This window comes from Heteronotia binoei, chromosome 21 (assembly GCF_032191835.1).
Source record: "Heteronotia binoei isolate CCM8104 ecotype False Entrance Well chromosome 21, APGP_CSIRO_Hbin_v1, whole genome shotgun sequence".
Taxonomy (NCBI): Eukaryota; Metazoa; Chordata; class Lepidosauria; order Squamata; family Gekkonidae; genus Heteronotia; species Heteronotia binoei.
In genome coordinates, this window is record NC_083243.1 from 61,859,006 (window position 1) to 61,878,070 (window position 19,065).

At 41.2% G+C, this 19,065-nt stretch overlaps 1 protein-coding gene across 4 annotated transcripts in view; it reads left to right on the top strand.

Moving 5' to 3' along the window:
- Positions 1 to 19,065, top strand: part of STRN3 (striatin 3) — an 80,089-nt gene that overhangs the window by 1,671 nt on the left and 59,353 nt on the right. The window lies entirely within an intron of this gene.

The following is a 19,065-nucleotide window of genomic DNA, read 5'->3' on the forward strand; positions in this document are numbered from 1 at the left end:
GCTTTTAATGATATCAAAATAAACTAGCTTCTATCTTGTTTTTATCCTTCTCTTTACCCAAGAAGCTTAATACAGTTTCCAGGAAACTCAGTAGAGTGTACATGCTTCACACCTTTTCTGTCTTATTCTCACAACAATCCTGGGTTAAACTGAGAGAAAAAGTGACTGGCCTCAGGTTACCTAAGATCTATAGCAGGGGTGGCCAAACTTGCTTAACATAAGAGCCGCATAGATGTTTGAGAGCTACCAGACATGAACATCAGATGTTTGAGACGTGGAGAGAGGGAGGCAAATAGATAGGGGAGAAAGAGGTTGAAAGAAAGCAACTTTAACTTTAGATGCCTTCTCCAAGCTGGTGGACAGGGCAGTGGTGGCTTAGGAGAGCCAAATAATGTGTGTTTGGGCAACCTTGTGTGCAGTTTCGGCAGCCTTGATCTATAGTGACTGAAAGTGGCAATCAGCATTTCCTTGGGTGTGTAAGAAAGAGCATTCAGTATTTCTCATTTAAGGAACTCTCACCCCTCTTGAACTCCCTTCTCCTTAAGTATTTCAGTTTGTGGGATTCTACCTGGCATAACTTTAAGTTCGCTGAAATTTGCTTTCCTGAAATCCAACCTATATGCCTGATTATGTACAGCTTTTCTCTTCCCTAAGACTGTAAATTCCAAAATTACGTGGTCACTACTACCCAGGGTGCCCACTACTTTCACCTCATCAACCATTTCTTCCCTGTCGGTAAGTATCAAGTTCAAGATCCCCTTGTTTCCCTCTCCCCTTTCTGGAAAATGAAGTTGTCAGCAAGACAACTCAGGAATTTATTTGACCTTTCATTTTTTGCAGAGTTGGTCTTCCCACAGATATCTGGGTAACTGAAATCTCCCAAGACCACTGTGACTTTCCTAACACTGCATAACCTTAGCCTCAGTTTTCTAATTGGGAAAGAGAGGATTGATGGTATACTTTCTTAAAGGAGTCTTGTGAGGACAAACACCATGAGATACACAAAACTGTAGAATTTGTAAATGATCATACTAATAATGTAACCGTGTGTGTTCTTTGCACAAAATTTTGTGACAGGTGAACAAGAATTTCTTTGTAATTTCTAAAGAATGTTTTATGCTGACCCACTATTTAATAGGATTTCCTTTCTAGTTTTAAATTGAGGCCTAGACTCAGTTTGTGGGAAGAAAACAAACTCCAGTTTTTTCAGGCATCTGCAGGTATATCATGACAAATTGGAATTTGATTGAAGCCTTCCCAGAACAGGAAGCTTTTAATTATACTTCATGCTTGAGTGGAGGAGGACCCATTTGAGTACAATAACAAGTCAAGATGTTGTTCTTCATTAATAGAGAGGGTTTGTTTATGTAAATAGCCTTTATTGATAGTTAAGTTTTTATTTGCCACTTGTTTTATCCCAGTCTTTTTTACAAGCCAGAGTCTGAAATTCCCACAGTGGAGCAGCACTTCTGTAACAGGACGATGAAAAGCAAGATTTATGTCAGGCACATGTTGAATGGTGGAGACTGGTACTGCAGACCTGTTATACAGATAACTTACATTAACCCCTGACAACTTTTAAATAGTATAATTACCAATAGATCTAGAATTCAGCCTAAAAATTTAGTCTGACAGATGATTATTTATTTTATTAGAACTGTAATATACGTAGGACAAGATATATGTATGCCAAATAAATAATTACAATCTTCACAAAATTAGATTTTAAAATTAATGTTTCAAAGTAAAAAGTTTAATAAATTATTTATATACTAGGGTCCCATGAATTAATAGAGAAAAATGTTCTACGTTGCTGCCTGTGTATCCTATCTGTGGCTTAATTGGGAGGTGGATGCCTGTTTCTAAATGGAAGTGTTACAGTACAGTCTGAAAGACGCACACCAAAGCCTCAGTTTCTTCAGAAAATCAGCATTTCTCAGAAGTATCCTGGTACAGATAACAGCTTGTTCCAACATGCAGGAAATATCCAAATCAATGCCTTTAAAACATTCCTCTCCCCCCCTTCCCCGCCCCTGCCACCAGTAGACTGAAGAATTGCTGCTGTACTGGCTTGTGGCTTTCTAGAATGGTAATTCCACCACCTGCCTATCATTTCCACATTACTGGTAACTCAAGTTCTTGAAAAACTGTCCACACCCTTCAAGGTGCAGTTTGTTTAGCTGCCAAGGCATTAAGTATCATCATACTAAAAGGTAAAGGTAGTCCCCTGTGCAAGCACCAGTCGTTTCCAACTCTGGGGTGATGTTGCATCACGATGTTTTCATGGCAGACTTTTTTACAGGGTGGTTTGCCATTGCCTTCTCCAGTCATCTACACTTTCCCTTCAGCAAGCTGGGTACTCATTTTACTGACCTCGGAAGGATGGAAGGCTGAGTCAACCTTGAGCTGGTTACTTGAACCCAGCTTCCGCCAGGATCAAACTCAGGTCGTGAGCAGAGAGCTCGGACTGCAGTACTGCATCACGGGGCATTTACCTTGCCTTTCTGCTCCCAAGGCACTTAAGAGATTAAAAACATTCATGATATCATCACATATCATGTGATTTGGTGCAGTGGTTAGGAGTGTGGGCTCTAATCTGGGAGAACCGGGTTTGATTCCCCACACCTAGCTGCTGGGTGATCTTGGACAAGCCACATGTCTCTCTGAGCTGTTCTCCCAAGAGCAGTTCTTGAAAGAGCTACCTCAGCTCCGCCTACCTCACAGGGTGTCTGTTGTGGGGAGAGGAAGGGAAGTCAATTGTAAGCCACTCTGAGATGCTGAATGAAGGGCAGGGTATAAATCCAACCTCCTCCTCTTCTTTTAAAAACCCTTAAAATAAGCAAAACCCCCAGCTATATAATTAAAACAACACCAGAGCTAAAACACACAAACACATAAAAACAACAGTTAAAACACAGGGCAGGCAGGGAGAGGCACTGAGAAAACAAATGAATTGAAAAAGTGTTTACCAGCTGGCAGAAGATGTCAACAGAACGGGTCAGATGAGTCCCATGACAGAGAAGGCCCTCTTCCGGGTTGCCAAATGTCTAATCTCAGAAGGTGGGAGACCCCCAAAGCAGGCCCTCAAAATATGAGCACAGTGGTCTGCTGGGTTCATAAGAGGTTAGGCAATTCTAGTATGGTTATCCCAAACCATATCGGGCTTTAAAAGGTGAACAGCACCTTACATTTTACCTGGGAAACAGTGGGAGCCAGGGTCAAGACTGGAGTGATGTTGTCCCTGCGACCCATTCCAGTCAGCATTCTGGCTGCCACTTTCTGCATCAATTAAAAGTTTTGAAGGGCAGCCCCTACATTGTATTCTAGAAATATTATTTCTGGGGGGATATTTTCTCTTGTGCGGATGGAGCTATTTGCATCGTTAGAAACTCCACCAGCAGAATGATGAGGATGGGTGATGTCTTCTGAAACATTGTCTTCACAGCAATCCCTAGTTTTGCATCACATTTTGCTCTTAGAGTTCCCTCAGCATCACTTTTCAGGGGCTATTGTTGTTTCTGTCGTCTATCCCCTGTTGTTTATCAGGAATTTTGAAAATCCTGTCCATCATTTGTAAAGAAGAAAGAAGATAAATTGAGTAAAGCTTCCCTATGTTGAACTGTTATTAGAAATCTAGGATTGGATAGTTTTATAAAGCTCTGTTATAGAATGCTCAGAACTATATTTTCACTCAGTGTTTAGTGAGTGCTGGCAGATCAAATCCTTTTTTCCACATCAGTAAGACAGTTGATTAATTAATCAAATAGGGTTGTAATTTATAATTGAATTTGTAACAAACTATGATTAAATTGATTAATGGCAGAGTCAATTGATGCTTTGAACTGAGTAACAGATGAGCAGTAAACAACACAGAGATGAACAGTTGTTAAAGTGGAATAATATATAATTGATGACAGGATAAATGTATTAGTTTTTGCTTACACTATCTTCATCAGAAATGAGTAGGGAAGCTCAGAAATGTGTTCCTGTGCTAGCAGAAAATGAATACTAGTCAAAAACCAAATGAATGCATCTAGAATGCAAATAATCAAACAGGCAGTCCTTGAGCACTTAGAAAAGACAACTGTAATTGCTAAGAGACGATATGGGTTCCCCAAGAACAAGTTCTTTCAGGCTAACCTTATCTCTGTTTTTTGAAAATGTTACTACCTTGCTGGATCAGGGGAATGTTGCAGACATAGTTTATCTTGATTTCAGTAAGGCTTTTGATATTCCATATAATATTATGGTTGACAAATTGGTAAAATATAGTTTGGATCATATTACTGTTAGGTGGCTCTGTAACTGGTTGACAGATTGCACCCAAAGAGTGCTTGTGAATGGTTCCTTATTTTCTTGGAGTGGAGTGAATTGTCCTAGGACCTGTTTTTAATATCTTTATAAATTATTTGGATGAAGGAATATATGAGATACTTATTAAATTTGCAGATGATACTAAAGGAGAGGTAGCAAATATGTAGAAGACAGAGTCAGGATACAGGATAAAGTTCTGCATTTAGGTAGGAAAAATTAAATGCATAACTATAGGGTGGGGGAGACTTGTCTCAGCGGTCAGGGCCAGCTCGCCCACTAAGCAAACTAGGCAATTGCCTAGGGCACTGGCAGGGCAGGGGTGCCAAATTCTGCCTCCCCCATGTCCCACCCCCTAGGCAAATGCCTATTTGCCTCCCCAGCCTCCGAGTCCTCCTCCCTCCCTCTGTATTTTAATGGCCAAAACCGGCGGTAAAGTGCCGCGTTCCCAGGGCTCTCAAAAGGCCGCCTTTTGCCCATCAGCTGATTGGTGGGTAAAACATGCGGGGGGGGGGCTGGCGGCTCCTATGTCACCCCTCTGGCATGCTCACAATCAGCGCAGGGGCAGCAGTGGCGGGAAGGATGAGTGCTTGCTCGTCCTTCTCGCTGCTGCTGCCCTCGCACTGATTGTGAGCGCTCCGGAGGGGCGGCATAGGAGCTGCCAGCCTCCAGCGCAGTTTTACCCACTGATCTGTGGTGGGGGGGGGAGACCTTTCAAGAGCCCCTAGGATATGGTGCTTTACCGCCAGTTCCGGCCCTTAAAATACAGAGGAAGGGAAGAGGCGCTGCAGAGGGGGGCGGGGGATGTGCCATGGGGAGCAGCGAGGCTGCCTGGGGCATGATGCGCCATAGGGCCAGCCCATTCAGCAGTAGTGAAAGGATCTAGCGGTATTAGTGGACCATGCACTAAACATGAGACAGCAGTGTTATGAAGTAGCTAAACAGGCAGATATGATTTGGGGCTGTATCAATAGAAGTATAGTGTCCAGATCACTTGAAGTGATGTTTTGCTTTACTCTGCTCTTGTTAGACCTCACTTAAAGAATTGTGTTCTGTTTTGGGCACCACAATTCAAGAAGGTTATAAACAAGTTGGAACTTGTCCTGTGGAGGGCAACAAAGATGGTGAGGAGTCTGGAAACTACGTCCTATGAGGAAAGGTTGAAGGAGCCAGTGGGTTGAAATTAAATCAGAAGAGTTTTCAACTAAATATTAGGAAGAACTTGTCCCCAGAAGGAACCAGGCTGCTGGTGATTAAAATCAAAAAGATGGCAGAACAGAGCAACTAAATCTTGGGGGAAAGCCAACAGGAGATGGAATGTCTCTGGTTCGGGAGAACTCCTCTCAAAGAGATGAAGGGTTAGCTGTTACTTTTCTACCAGGCAATGATCAGAGTTGTCCACTGAGATGGTGACACACAGTATGGACTGTCTTCCAAAGTCTCGAGGCAGCAGGAGGAAGGTTGCGGGCCTAACTTGCCTGGGAAATTATAGATGTATGTATACAAATGCTAGAAGTGTTCGAAATAAAATTGGGGAGCTGGAATGATTAAAGGTTTGGAACACTTTCCCTATGAAGAAAGGTTAAAACGCTTGGGGCTCTTTAGCTTGAAGAAACGTCGACTGCGGGGTGACATGATAGAAGTTTACAAGATTATGCATGGGATGGAGAAAGTAGAGAAATAAGTACTGTTCTCCCTTTCTCACAATACAAGAACTCGTGGGCATTCAATGAAATTGCTGAGCAGTCAAGTTAGAACGGATAAAAGAAAGTACTTCTTAAGAACATAAGAGAAGCCATGTTGGATCAGGCCAATGGCCCATCCAGTCCAACACTCTGTGTCACACAGTGGCCAAATTTATACACACACACACTGTGGCTAATAGCCACTGATGGACCTCTGCTCCATATTTTTATCTAACCCCCTCTTGAAGCTGGCTATGCTTGTAGCTGCTACCACCTCCTGTGGCAGTGAATTCCACATGTTAATCACCCTTTGGGTGAAGAAGTACATCCTTTTATCCGTTCTAACCCGACTGCTCAGCAATTTCATTGAATGCCCACGAGTTTTTGTATTGTGAGAAAGGGAGAAAAGTACTTCTTTCTCTACCTTCTCCATCCCATGCATAATCTTGTAAACTTCTATCATGTCACCCCGCAGTCGACGTTTCTCCAAGCTAAAGAGCCCTACGCGTTTTAATCTTTCTTCATAGGGAAAGTGTTCCAAACCTTTAATCATTCTAGTTGCCCTTTTCTGCACTTTTTCCAATGCTATAATATCCTTTTTGAGGTGCGGTGACCAGAATTGCACACAGTATTCCAAATGAGACCCCTCCATCGATTTATACAGGGGCATTATGATACTGGCTGATTTGTTTTCAATTCCCTTCCTAATAATTCCCAGCATGGCCTTGGCCTTTTTTATTGCAATCGCACACTGTCTTGACATTTTCAGTGAGTTATCTACTGTGACCCCAAGATCTCTCTCTTGGTCAGTCTCTGCCAGTTCACACCCCATCAACTTGTATTTGTAGCTGGCATTCTTGGCCCCAGTGTGCATTACTTTGCACTTGGCCACACTGAACCTCATCTGCCATGTTGACACCCACTCACCTAGCCTCAACCGATCCCTTTGGAGTTCCTCGCAATCCTCTCTGGTTCTCACCACCCTGAACAATTTAGTGTCATCTGCAAACTTAGCCACTTCACTGCTTACTCCCAACTCCAAATCATTAATGAACAAGTTAAAGAGCATGGGGGTGGGGGCTTTCCAGTGTTTTGCATTGAGTGTCACATGTATGACTATCTGCCCCAAACGGTGGTACCCAAAGGGTGATTAACATGTGGAATTCACTGCCACAGGAGGTGGTGGCAGCCACAAGCATAGCCACCTTCAAGAGGAGGTTAGATAAAAATATGGAGCAGAGGTCCATCAGTGGCTATTAGCCACAGTGTGTGTGCGTGTGTGTATATATTTGGCCGCTGTGTGACACAGAATGTTGGACTGGATGGGCCATTGGCCTGATCTAACATGGCTTCTCTTATGTTCTTATGGGACCCAGTACTGAGCCCTGCGGCACCCCACTGCTTACCGTCCTCCACTGCAAAGACTGCCCATTTATACTCACTCTCTGCTTCCTATTAATTAGCCAGTTTTTGATCCACAAGAGGACCTGTCCTTTTACTCCATGACTCTCGAGCTTACTAAGGAGCCTTTAATGAGGAACTTTATCAAAAGCTTTCTGGAAGTCAAGGTAAACAATATCTATCGGGTCTCCTTTGTCCACATGTTTGTTCACCCCCTCAAAGAAATGTAACAGGTTAGTGAGGCAAGATCTTCCCTTACAGAATCCATGCTGAGTTTTCCTCAATAACTCATGTTCATCAATGTGCCTACTCATTCTGTCCTTGATAATGGTTTCTACCAAGTTTCCCAGATCTCCTCTGGAACACTTTTTAAAGATGGGGGTGAAATTTGCTACCTTCCAGTCCTCAGGAACGGAGGCAGATTTCAATGAAAGAGTACATATTTTTGTCAGAAGATCCACAAGTTCAACTTTGAGTTCTTTCAGAACTGTTGGATGTATGCCATCCGGACCTGGTTTTTAATTTGTCTATCAGTTGCTTACTAGTTTTTAATTTGTCTATCAGTTGTAGGACCTCCTCTCTTGTCACCTCAATCTTTCAACACCCCTTCCAATATAAGTCGTTCTGGAGCAGGCAAACACTTCTCATCTTCCTTCTTCTCATTCTTCACCCAAAGGGTAATTAACATGTGGAATTCACTGCCACAGGAGGTGGTGGCGGCTACAAGCATAGCCAGCTTCAAGAGGGGTTTAGATAAAAATATGGAGCAGAGGTCCATCAATGGCTATTAGCCTCAGCATATTATTGGAACTCTCTGTCTGGGGCCGTGATGCTCTGTATTCTTGGTGCTTATGGGGGGGGGGCAAAGTGGAAGTGCTTCTAGACCCATTTGTGAACCTCCTGATGGCACTTGAGGTTTTTTTGTTTGTTTGGTGGGGCCACTGTGTGACACAGAGTGTTGGACTGGATGGGCCATTGTCCTGATCCAAATGGCTTCTCTTGTGTTCTAACTTTCTGACAGCACGGTTCCTCAGTGGTTCCCCAGGAGGTGGCGAGCTGTTCAGAGGATAGATGGTCATTTGACAGAAATGCTGATTCTGTGAACTTACTGACAAAGATTTTGAAAACTGTGTAACCAAATACAAATGGTATAATATAGAAAAATTATTTTGTTGTATGGCTTCACATAGTGGCTGGTTTGTCTTGGTGGAGTGGTCAATTTCATGTTACAGAACACTTGATGATTTTTAAAGTTGGTTTTTGATAAAGCTGAAAGTGAAACAGGAATCAGTTTGAAGCCAACTAGCCAGCCAATTGGAGAAATTGCACTTTGGATTGATACTATTTAATAGATACATTTTTCATGGGATCTGATTAAATGTGCAATTCTTTGCTTTGGAAAAAACTTGAAGGATACTCTATGAGAATTACCATAGAAATTTTGGGCTTGTTCTTTCATTCTGTACATTCTAGTGGGAAGTATTAGTGTAGAATTCTGTTCTGGATATATGTAAATTTAAGATATTGGAGACATTTTGTTGTTGAGATAGTATTTATTACTGATAGTATTGAGATAGTATTTATTACTGATTTACAATACAAAAATATTATAAAGAAATTTCTCTATATTGTACAATTTGTATTTAGTTACACAGTTTTTTCTGTTTCTTAGTTCTTAGTTCTTGTGGCCCTTTTTCGCACACCCAGAGAAATACTGATTGCCACTTTGGGATCAGGAAGTAATTTTTCTCCAGACCAGTTTGGCCAGGGATCTTGGGGGGTGGGTTGTCATCTTCTGGGCATGGAACAGGGTTCACTGAGTGTGTGTATAGGGGGAGAGTGATATGTGAATTTCCTGCATTGTGCAGGGGGCTAGATGACCCTGGAAGTACTTTACAACTGTATGATTCTAAGTGATGAGACATTGTTTAAATCTTAGCTGGTGGTGTGTCATCACTGTGTTCTAAATAACAACAGGAGGTTTCGAATGCCTAAAGGGTCTTTGAACTTTTGCGTTATCAGAGAACTTTCCTTCATGCCATAAAATTAAACATAGGTTCAAAATCAATATGAGATATGGTATGAAAGTCTGCTGTTTCAAGAAAAATAATTTTTTAAATCCTGTTATATGTGCTCAGGTCCTTAAGCATCCCCAGTAGTTCATTCAGTTCCATCCCTTGTCTCCACCAATACCACAAAAATCTGTAGAAAAATGTCTGCTACAAGAGTGAAGCCAACCACACAGAATATCAGGGACTGAGATTACAAATAACTCTTAATAGTAACTCTTCAATATTTCAAGCAGAAGCTGTCTCTAACAGGATGCTTTTTAAAAAATAAACATATTATTTAAAATATTTTCTTGCATACACAAACAGGAATGCAGGGTAGATTCTTACACTATGGTGGCAGCTGTTTCTGAAGTAACTTTTAAAAACTCTGCACAGCCAATCAATCCCTACTGGCAGGGCTTTTTTTTGTAGCAGGAACTTCTTTGCATATTAGACCACATACCCCTGAAAGAGCCAATCCTCCTGGAGCTTACAGTAGGCCCTGTACAGAACCGTGTAAGCTCTTGGAGGATTGGCTGCATCAGGGGTGTGTGGCTTAATATGCAAATGAGTTTCTGCAAACACCCCCCCCGCCCCAGCCTACTGGACAAAAGTCCAAGCTGGTCCTGCCCACTCTCTAAAATACTTGACAGTCTTCAGGAAAGATTTCAGCCTCCATAGGCACCATGTTGGGGATTGTGAGTTAGACAAATCCATAGAAACCTTAAGGCTATGAAGTCTTAGTTTAAACTTTGTTATCTAACTCTTCCTTAGTAGACAGCTGGAGATACCAGAATTATTCAGTGAAGAATTAGCTCAGTTATTCAGGTACCATTGTAAAACATTAACATTTCATTTTCATCTGTTTGAGTTGTCTGTTTATAGAATGCTTTTATTGTATTTTATTGTTTTATCATATGTTGTACTCCGCCCTGAGCCCTACAGGGAATGGGCGGAATAGAAATATACTAAAATAAATAAATCTTTCCTAATATGGTTTGGAATATAATGAAGGCAGATATTGGTCCATTAATTTATGTTGGCTGTACTGCTACCAGTGTTCTCACTAAGCTGAGTTAGTGTGAGCTAGCTCACAGTTTTTTAGCCTCTGGCTTACACATTTTTGTCTTAGCTCACAAAAAATGGCCCCAGAGCAAGCTAATTTATGCAGTAGCTCATAGCTTTAATGCTAGTAGCTCACAACGTAGACTTTCTGCTCACAAGTCTCCACAGCTTAGAGTGAACATTGGCTGTTACTCCTGATTTGACACTGGATTATCTGCCTTTCTTGCTGGTGGATTACATGGTATTTTACAGAGCTATGCAAACACTAATGACCACTACATGCAACTGACAGTGCAGTAAAATTGAATTAAATATTGATAAGGTACCACAAGTACTGCTCAAGCAGTATATCATATGGTAGTTTAGAACACATTCAAGGCAATTGCAAGGGAATCACTGCAGGAACTTGTAAAAAAAAGTAAAAGGCCTAGCAGAACTGTGTTTAAAATTTATGTTTTAAAATTATTCTGATAGAAAATCAGCATAAATATAACAATGATCCACAGAGGTAAAAATGTACTACCACCACCACTACTACAGTGGGTAAATTGAAGTTCATAGATACTTACAGTGTAGTCCTGTGTTAAAAGACTTGAGACAATATACCGTATTTTTCGCTCCATAAGACGCACCTGAGCATAAGACGCACCTAGTTTTTAGAGCTGTTTGTGTGAATTTAGAGGCATTTGTGTGAATTTTTTGCAGTATTCGCTCCTTAAGACGCACACACTTTTCCCTCCACTTTTTTGGGGGGGAAAAGTGAGTCTTATGGTGCAAAAAATACGGTATGTGTTGAAACAAAGCGTTGCAAAGTTGTAGGTTTGACCTAACGAGGTTTTAAAAAAAACCTGTTAGAAATTACATTTGCATAGAACAGGAGGTCATATAGGAGTTTTGCCTTTCTTTCAGCACATAAAACTAAAAATTCATTTTTCCTAAGAAGGCCTGCAGGCTTGTAACTCCTGTCATTGGGTTTTCTATGCACAATTACTAGAAAGATTCAAAGTGGACAAAAGAATTCAAGGATTAACTTCTATTGAAATTTGATTCATGAAGAAAAAGTGAAGGAATGTATGATAAAATTATCTAAAATTTTGGGGTACAATATGCAACTAGAACAATGAGAATTTGTGGACAAGAAGGGTCTTAAATTTACATTAAGTATTAGTCTCAAAGGAAATTTTTATAAAATGGTGTGTCATTGGTATATGTTTATCAGATGAATTAGCAAAAATGTATAAAATATTTTGAACTTAACATTGGCTACATGAAAACCATGAAGGGATGTTTTATTGTCTATGGTAGACTTGTAACAAAGCTAAAAAAAATTGTACACAAATACATTTAATTATTCAGAAGATTTTAAAGATTCATGTACAAATGAAACCAGAGGCTTTCTTTTGCATCTGACGGTCACAGAGCTAGAAAACAGCCTTGAAACTTTGTTCATACACATGACAATGGCCACAAGATTATTATATGCTCAAAAATGGAAAAGTTCAACAATACCTACTGTAGAGGAATGGTTGATGTAGTTGTTAGAGCTTGATGGGATTGCTAAACTGACTGTTTTGTTCAAAGAAAAGACAATTTATATTTTTACTGATGATTGGAAACCCTTTAGAGCAGGGGTGTCAAACATGCGACCCGGAGGCCAAATCAGGCCACCAGAGGGCTCCTATCAGGCCCGCAAGCAACTCTCTGTCATCAGCTTCCTTCTCCCTCTCTTGCTTCCTTCTGCATCACAACTTGCTTTGCTAGTCTTGCTCAATCGCACAGGAACAACAGAGCAAAGCTTTTCCCTTGGGGAGGAAGTGGGGGAAGGAGAGCTAACTTTGGCAGGCTCTCCCAATTGCACAGCAGAGCTACTAGGCAAGCCTCTCTTCCTACTGTTGGCTGAGGCTCAACAAGCCAATGAGGTGGATTAGGCTGAGTGTGTGTGTTTGTCTGTGTCTTTTATAAAGTTTATATCTCTCTGAGCTGGCATTACATTTTATGACACGGCCCGCCGAGATAAGATCAAGATGGGTCTCTCATAGCAAATGAGTTCAACACCCCTGCTTTAGAGATTTGTTGTTGTTGTTGTTGCTCAACATGGAAAAGAATGATTTGTGGATTTGATGATTAAGGAGATATTTGATAACAGGTAATGGGGGAAAGAGATTTTTTTTCTTTCTATATATAATACCATAGTGTTTACTTAGGAAAATTACTTTTATTTGCTGTAGAGAAAAACAAAAGCCTCTTTTATGTTTCCATATCTTTTTCCATTAGAATCATAGCGTTGGAAGGGACCTCTAGGGTTATCTAGTCCAACCCCCTGCACAATGCAGGAAACTCACAAACATCTCCCCCTAAATTCACAGGATCTTCATTGCTGTCAGATGGCTATCTAGCCTCTGTTTAAAAATCTCCAAGGAAGGAGAGCCCACCACCTCCCGAGGAAGCCTGTTCCACTGAGGAATTGCTCTAACGATCAGGAAGTTCTTCCTAATGTTGAGCTGGAAACTCTTTTGATTTAACTTCAATCCATTGGTTCTGGTCCTGCCTTCAGAGGCCACAGAAAACAATTCCACATCATCCTCTATATGACAGCCCTTCAAGTACTTGAAGATTGTGATCATATCGCCTCTCAGCCGCCTCCTCTCCAGGCTAAACATCCCCAGCTCCTTCAACCTTTCCTCATAGGACTTGGTCTCCAGATCCCTCACCATCTTCGTCGCCCTCCTCTGGACCCATTGTAGCTTGTCTATATCCTTCTTAAAATGTAGTACTGAACACAATACTCCCCTTTAAAATCCTTTCCCCCCCTTTAAAATCCTGTTTTTCTATTGGTCATGTATTGTTGTGGAGCTTGTGTATTCTTTAATAGTTTTTTTGTTAGTTTTTATCCTTTCCTTAAGATAAAACCTTAAGAAAATTAATTTTTAAAATGGCCTGTGTAAGTATGATGTCCATGTTGCTTGGTGCAGAATATTGAAACAGCTTCCCATTGGTTCCCCATAGCTGGGCCTCAGGGTGAAACTACACATTAAGTTCATCATGTGACTGCCGTGGGGACTTGCAGCCATATGAGCTGTGAATTCCCCATAGGAATTCGATTTAGAAGTTCTGCAAGAGCCTAATTCTAGCTAGGGCTATGGCACAGGAGGAGGGCTTTTGTCTTTCCTCCACCATTTTTCAAACTAGAAATGGCCCTGGGGGTTATTTGCCTTACTAGGGAGACTGCATGTGCGCTCAGTGCTTGAACGTGCAGCCCACAGTGGGGCAAACAAATGCCCTCAAGGACAGTTTCATATCAAGAAAACAGCATAGGACGGAAGGCAGGAGCCCTTCCTCCCCCTGCATTCCTGACCAGAATTGGGCCCTTGCGGTGCTTCTGAATTGTGTTCCCTTGAGAAACTTGTACCTGGCATCATTCTGCAAAGTCTTGCTGGTTTTATTGATGAATTTTTAAAAAGCATGGTGATACACTGGCACCAAAAGCAGCAGAAACGGAAATATTGCTAAAACCAAGGAAGATTCAGCTAAGAATGAATCCTGCATTATGCTATGAGATATTGATAGTAAAACCTTTGCTTCTGCAAAAAAAGGTTAAATACCAGTGTTTAATGTTATGGGTTGCACTGTATGAAGCATAAATGAAAGAAGTTAATAAGACAGATCTGTATCTCAGAAAAACAACTTCTGAGGATTGATCAAGTATTCAGCAAGAAGGCAGCATTGTTAAATGGTACAGTTCCTCTTGCAGAAGCTCTTACACTATTCATGGAAGAGCTCAGGCAACTTTCCCAGGATTAGAAATGGTGACTGAAGAGAGGGAGATGCAGATCTAACTGACTGATTTCTGCTCATTTTTCTTTAAGCTGTCTTCTTCCCTTGCAGTATTCTGTTGGGTTTCTGGTGTTCTTCTGTCTCTTAGGAGCAGTTTTTCAGGGAATTAAAGGACATCAAGAAGAGAATGGTTTTATGAACGTCTTCTGTTCAACAAAATGATTAGTTGTAGATTTTCCGGGCCGTGTGGCCAGAAAATCTAAAACAACTAATGAACTCTGGCTGTGAAAGCCTTCGACAACATAGCAGAATGATTAATATTTAAATGGAACAGTGGAAAATATTTGACATAAATATTAGTCTGTAGTCCCCAAATTGTGGTAATTTTGACTGCAGACATTTGATCAGAGGAGTGAACCTCAATGAATAGAATTAACTTTTGATATAGGACAAATTTTGGTTAGCCAGTTGTCGATGTCGTTCAGAGTAAAGTAGAACTGCTGAACTGAAACAGAATTATGACTATTGATGTATATTTTATTAACATTTATGTCCCATGTTTCTGCCCTGTCAGGGTCACCATTTTGTTATATCCACATATCTTGAGAAGGTGTCTTAGAAAAAACAAGGTGACTAATGTTAGATTGTGGCACAAAATAAGCTAGCTCAATAACAGGTTTCCAATAAGGAAAATAACATTATGACTACATTCATAACAAGCTGCCACTGAAGTCTAGCTGCTTCCACATGGACATTTTTAAAGCATATACATAACATAGTCTTTTCTGAAAATACAGCCCAAATGTGTTACCATGCTGTCTGGATGGGAAGGTGTCCCATCCACATTGATGCCATTTTCCTTCTCTTATCTCCTCACAACTGTCATTTACCTAGCATGCAGATCACATGGCATATTGAGGGCTAAAACCAGAACTTGCTATTGTGGAGTAGCAATTATTTGAAATATATGGTCATCTAGAAAAACAGAATCTAGAAAAAAAACTTTTTTTGTCTTAACTCTTTGATGCAGGCCTGTTTCCCTTCAGCCTACGTGAACAGCTTTTTCCATCTTTCATCAAGTTTTCTGTAGGAAAGAGTCTTGGTGCAGAAAAGACTGACACAAGCTGGTCTGTTAAGTCAGCCTTGATGGAGCATTCCCATCCCTTTTTTCCTTCAGCTGTTCCTAACACTCCTTAGCTACAGAGATGCCTGGCTACAAATTGAAAGCACTCCTACATTTTACTGCATTTCACTTGGAGCCTATCTAGCTACACTGTTCTTACAGGTGCAAGAATGCTGGCATTCTTCACCCCATGAGTGGTTCAAGGCATTTTACAACCCCAGGATCTTTCCTCCTGTGCCCTCCCCCACCCCAGACTGTAAAGGTGGCATCTCTTCAACACCACTAATATGTTCAGGGGTGATGTGGCTTCTCCAGTCATCTGTGTTGCTGCTAACCTGGAAAGTGTGCTGCTTCTCAGACTTGCCATTGTTGAGGTGCAAGATGGCTGCAGAAGGAGCACCTTTGCAGTCTGCTTTCAAGTTGAGATAGGTGACATAGTGCCTTCTTCTGTCATGTGCAAAATGCATGCCGCTCCAGACCTTCCTTGCTGCTTTTGTAGTACAAGATAGTTCCAGTGGCAGAATGAGGAATTAGGATGCCAAATGTGGGATAGAACTTTGAGAGGGGATGCCTGATTAATGCGAGCATTTGTTCAAGACTACACATGTGTTGCTGTATTCTTGCAATTTAGTGTGAGGAAAGGGTGAATTTGAAAAGCTAGAAAGTTCAGTGAGTGTGAACTGTAGACTTTTTTGAAGTTGACTTCCCTGCTGTCACAGTGTCACTAGCCAATGATAAATGAATTGGTGACATAAGGGAAACTTTGCACTTTGGCTAGTCTTGCAAAGTCTGGGTTTTTTAATGGAAGGATGGAGAAGCTGTAGCTAAGGTTTGTCAGAACAAATGAGGATGGAATGATCATCTGTGAGCAGAATCGTGATTTCACAAATGATGTACAATAATGCAGTTTGCTTTATGTTCTAACTGTGAACCAGTATCTACTTAGAAATCTTGCTATGTTTGTGACTAATAAAAGCTTTCTACAGCGAGAATAGCAAGATTTTTTTTTTATCACACTGTATCTTTGATGCCATTAGATTGGTATCATCTGCATATCTGAGATTGTTGATGTTTTTCCCGCCAATCTTAATTCCAGTTTGTGCTTCATCCAGGCCAGCATTCCTCATGATGTGCTCTGCATGTAAATTAAATAAGATTATGGCATCCGGTCCCATCACACCTTGGCAAATAGAAGGGGAAGACATGGAAGTAGTGACAGACTTCACATTTCTGGGATCCAAGATCACTGCAGACGGTGTGACTGTAGCCATGAAATTAAAAGACGTTTGCTCTTTGGGAGGACAGCTATGTTGAACCTAGGCAGTATAATAAAAAGTAGAGACATCACCCTGCCAACAAAAGTTCGTCTAGTCAAAGTGATATTTCCAGTAGTAATGTATGGCTGTGATTGTTGGACCATGAGGAAGGCCAAGCACAGAAGAATAGATGCTTTCAAGCTGTGGTGCTGGAGAAGAACCTTGAGAGTCCCTTGGATGGCAAGAAGATCAAATCAGTCAGTCCTAAGGGAAATTAACCCTGACTGTTCCCTGGAAGGTCTGATAATGAAGCTCAAATACTTTGGCCGCCAAATGAGAAGGGAGCACTCACTGGAGAAGATCCTGATGCTGGGAAAGACAGAAGGCAAAAGAAGAATGGGACAGCAAAAGATGAGCTGGCTGAACAGCATTACTGATGTGACTAACATGAATTTGAGCATACTTCGGAGGATGGTGGAAGACAGGAGGGCCTGGCATGACTTTTTCCATGGGGTCACAAAGAGTCGGACTCGACTGTGCAACTGAACAACAACGATCTTTGATGCAAGTGATGTGTAGGCTCTATTTAAGAATCTTGATTTGCAGCCCTTCTGCTAATCATAATAGGTGAGGTGACTATCTTTCAGATGTCCCACTAAACTGGAATTCCATAAAACTCTAGATTTATAAAGCATTGTTCAGTATCGTGTCTGAATGTAGCCTCCGTTTTGTTGTTCCATCAAACTTCAGTCATAAAAGGCTCTAGACGAGATTCAGTTTTACAAGACAAATGTCAGTTTTCACTTTTCCTTTCTCCCACACTTAAAATTGCATATAAACTATCTCATACACAGTACTTTCCTTAGAAATTTACCACCTCTTACAACTGAATTATTTGCAGTTGGAATTACTACATAACATCAGCTGTGTAATGTGCTTCAAAGAGTTGGTGAGTCTGAGATTTTACATTTTTAATAATCAAGAGTCATGGACAGTGAGCGGCTGATTTATGGAGACCCTGTAAGCTTTTCAAGGCAAGATACATTCTGGTTGGTGTGCCTTTGCTTAGTGACCCTGGACTTCCTTGGTGGTCTCCCATCCAAATATTAACCAGGGCCAACCCTAATTAACTCCAAAATCTGATAAAATTGAGCTAGCCTGGCATCCAGGTCAGGGTTACAAACTTAAGTAGCTTCCTATTTTGAATCCATATTTTATGGAATTGTCAAATGTGGTATAATACCCATGATGGCATACAGCATGAAAAACAAAGATATTTGTCCCCATATTGAAATAGGTTCAACCTGACATACTTGGCTTCTCTTGGTTGTGTATCCATAACTGAAAAACAACACAGTGCTATTTGCTATTGTAGAAGGTAACTTGATCAGATGACAAAATACTTGATAAGTATGTCAAGTATATTCAGAATGTCAAATTCTGTTCCAAATGTTGGATTCATCATTTGTTGCACATGTGGGTATCCAGTCATAAGAACATAAGAGAAGCCATGTTGGATCAGGCCAATGGACCATGCAGTCCAACACTCTGTGTCGCACAGTGCCCCCCCCCAAGTGCCATCTAGAGGTCCAACAGTGGGGCTAGAAGCCCTTCCACTGTGCCCCTCCCAAGCACCAAAATACAGAGCATCACTGTCCCAGACAGAGAGTTCCAACGATAAGCTGTGGCTAATAACCACTGATGGATCTCTGCTCCATATGCTTATCCATTCTCCTCTTGAAGCTGTCTATGCTTGCAGCTGCCGCCTCCTCCTGTGGCAGTGAATTCCACATGTTAACCACCCTTTGGGTGAAGAAGTATTTCCTTTTATCAGTTCTAACCCGACTGCTCAGCAATTTCATTAAATGCCTACGAGTTTTTGTATTGTGAAAAAGGGAGAAAAGTACCTCTTTCTCTCCCTTCTCTATCCCATGCATAATCTTGTAAACCTCTTATCATGTCACCCCTTAGTCGACGTTTCTCCAAGCTAAAGAGCCCCAAGCATTTTAACCTTTCTTCATAGGGAAAGTGTTCCTGTGTTTGTGTATAAAAATATTTCTGTTTCTGATGGTTGTTGAAAAGATAAGTGCCTTGAATGATCTTGTCTTAGATTTATTGTAATTTTTAAAAATCTATACAGTTGGGTTTAGACTTTGGGGGTTTTTTTCCATGTAAGGAGATTTCCTCTGGTCTTGCTTCTCACTGCAGACCCCTGCAGTGAGGCTTCCCTGTCTCTAGGAGCAGCATTTTGGGGAGCTCAGTGGGCTGCAGAAGGCTAGAGAGTGAGAAAGTTCCATTCAAGTAGCACAGGGTTGGCCAACGCAAGCTCTCCAGATGTTTTTTGCCTACAACTCGCATCAGCCCCAGCCACTAGCCATGATGGCTGGGGCTGATGGGAG